This window comes from Schistocerca piceifrons, chromosome X (assembly GCF_021461385.2).
Source record: "Schistocerca piceifrons isolate TAMUIC-IGC-003096 chromosome X, iqSchPice1.1, whole genome shotgun sequence".
NCBI classification, from domain to species: Eukaryota; Metazoa; Arthropoda; class Insecta; order Orthoptera; family Acrididae; genus Schistocerca; species Schistocerca piceifrons.
In genome coordinates, this window is record NC_060149.1 from 642,551,958 (window position 1) to 642,555,118 (window position 3,161).

Here is a 3,161-nt window from a genome sequence, read left to right on the forward strand (position 1 = left end):
GCTCGTTTTAGAGAGCATACATATAACCAAAATAAGAGCGCTTTTGGTACACATTTAGACAGAGAACAACATTCGGTATGAAATATAGAGAATAATATGAAAGTGTCGCATAGGGCGCCAAAGGGACAGTTATTGGACGTATTCGAAGAAATGGAGATTTATGTGCACAGAAAACGGCAACCGGAATTACTGCTGAATGAACAGAATGAGTTTAACCTAAATGCTTATTTTAATGTAGTCAAAAACCTGTTGGTTTGAACAGCGTCGAGCGCCCCAGCGGAACGGCTTGCGGTCGTGTGCGCCGACCGCCGGCGACGAGGACACTTCGCCTTCCTCCCCAAGTTCCACCGCAGGAAAACAAGGACGTCATACAGAGAAGCCACGAATTGCCGCCATTGAGACCGCACTCCGGATGTACTATCGAGTATCGATTTTTTAATTTTTAGTTAATGGTCACAGCTTCGTTAATTACCTTACAATTACCTTTACGGTAATTGATCTGACAGGCTGTAAGACTTTATTTTATAGGTGTTCTTAATCTTGTACTTATTATACTGGCTTTTATACAACTGTATGCTTTACCTTACCAGGCTAGAAGCTTCACATTATTAATATTTGCACATTTTATGTGGATTTTAAGTATGGATCCAGTTCCACGTCGAGTATGTCAGTAAATGTTTTATCGTCAGACACTCGTTTTTTCAAGCGAAGTAATTATAATTAATGACTATGCGTACCACATTTTAAGCGCCGCGCGGGATTAGCCGAGCGGTCAAGGCGCTGCAGCCATGGACTGTGCGGCTGGTCCCGGCGGAGGTTCGAGTCCTCCCTCGGGCATGAGTGTGTTTGTCCTTGGGAAAATTTAGGTTAAGTAGTGTGTAAGCTTAGGGACTGATGACCTTAGCAGCTAAGTCCCATAAGATTTCACACACATTTGAACTTTTTTTTTAACCATTACAATTGCAATACTGGTTAATCATGTAGCCTAGCTATAGTTCCCTCTGCTGGCCTTAGTTTCCTTGCATAAATACCAGACACATTCTGATCATCACCAGCACATATTACGCACCTACATGTTCAGTTTGACGTTGATACTACATCAGAAAATTTTATGGTATGTATGGCTGGTATACATGGCTGTTAATCATGTAAACATTTTATCTTTCTTATGTAGCACCAGGGGGGGCAACGGCCTTGCCGCAGTGGATACACCGGTTCCCGTGAGATCACCGAAGTTAAGCGCTGTCGGGCGTGTTCGGCACTTGGATGGGTGACCAACCAGGCCGCCATGCGCTGTTGCAATTTTTCGGGGTGCACTCAGCCTCGTGATGCCAATTGAGGAGCTACTCGACCGAATAGTAGCGGCTCCGGTCCAGAATACCATCATAACGACCGGGAGAGCAGTGTGCTGACCCCACGCCCCTCCTATCCTCATCCTCCTTGAGGATGACACGGCGGTCGGATGGTTCCGGTAGGCCACTTGTGGCCTGAAGACGGAGTATTTTTAAGTAGCACCAGGACTTTAAGCGTCAGCAAACTAATTTAGTTGGTTACACACTGTTTTAGTTTTTGTAATAGATCTGAAGATGGCAGTAGCCGAAACTAATCATAATGAAATGTAAAAGAAAAAAAAAATTATGTGATCAAGACCGACCTGTAAAATAAAGACACTTCTGAAGGTGTACCATACGTACAGTAAATTTCTCAAGATCTTTGAGTGTTGCTATACGTGCAAGGAAATGTAACAAGGACAAAAATGCCCTTTTTAGTACGTACACACTACAACTTCGGGAATATTCTAGACAGAAAATACAGCACCTATTTGCTTTTATGTGTCTCGTAATCATGTCTCATTTGTTGCGGACGTCGAATATCGCGCAGTATCTCTTTTTGGGAAACTTATGCATACAATCGTGCTGCAGCAGTGGAATTGCCATCAACTTTGCCAGAAGCAAGCAGCATATTGATACTTGTGTACTGGTGGTAGTAATAGGAGAAGTTATATTCATCCGTGGATCACTTTTAGAAGAGTATTTGAGATACCTTGGCATTACAGTTTAAGAATAAAAGCAACCGTAATTGATATATAGAGATTTTACATATCTACATGTTACTTTTACAAGGATGTGACAGGTAGTCTATCGGGGCCTTATAGTAAGAATCACCCCAACATTTACCTGATGTAATTTAGGAAAACCACATCATCTCTGTGGCTGATCCCGGCGGAGGTTCGAGTCCTCCCTCGGGCATGGGTGTGTGTGTTTGTCCTTAGGATAATTTAGGTTAAGCAGTGTGTAAGCTTAGGGACTGATGACCTTAGCAGTTAAGTCCCATAAGATTTCACACACATTTGAACATTTTTTTTGAAAACCACAGAAAACCAAATTAGGGTGGCTAGATGGAGATTGCAGACTCCATCCTCTTGAATAAAAAAAGTCAATCTGTATAAAACAGCGCAACGTTCGGTTTATTCCTAATGTACAATATGTTCTGCAAAGAAGTTAATTAGTAACTGATAAATATTGTGCTACACTGTTCATTTATATCTCAGTACCAATTATCATACACATTATACACAGTATACACGCTTTATTACATAACCTAGTACTAATAAGACTATAAGCTGACAGCAGGACTTTGGCGACAGGGCTTGGTTTCCATGTTCTGTACAGCAACTTACCATTTGTTTTCTTGGAAACAGTCATCTTCCCTCCACAATCAGTGAAAACTAGAGTTCATAAAAAGGATCAGATGCTATTAATGTCCACTGTGGAACTTTGGTCTAAGGTTTACCAGAAAGGAAAATAGAGTGGTGTGAAATGAGAGCCATGCTTTATTATTATTATTATTATTATTATTATTATTATTTAATTATATTACATTGTTAGAAAACCCTTGTTTCGTATTATTCTCCAGAGAATAGTGCCACGGCGAAGTCGGGATGGCGAATAGATACCGCAGACATTAGTGAGAGTTTGCTGCAATCAACAACAACCGTTGGGAGGCACTACAGAAAATCACGCCTCTCTCTCACAAGGGAACCTCCCCATCGCACCCCACTCAGATTTAGTTATAAGTTGGCACAGTGGATAGGTCTTGAAAAACTGAACACAGATCAATTGAGAAAACAGGAAGAAGTTGTGTGGAACTGTGAAAAATAA

The 3,161-nt window shown here is 41.3% G+C and overlaps 1 pseudogene; it reads left to right on the top strand.

Moving 5' to 3' along the window:
• The first annotated feature begins 1,184 nt into the window (after positions 1-1,184).
• LOC124723367 lies at positions 1,185-1,302 on the top strand (annotated as a pseudogene).
• Positions 1,303-3,161: the final 1,859 nt, after the last annotated feature.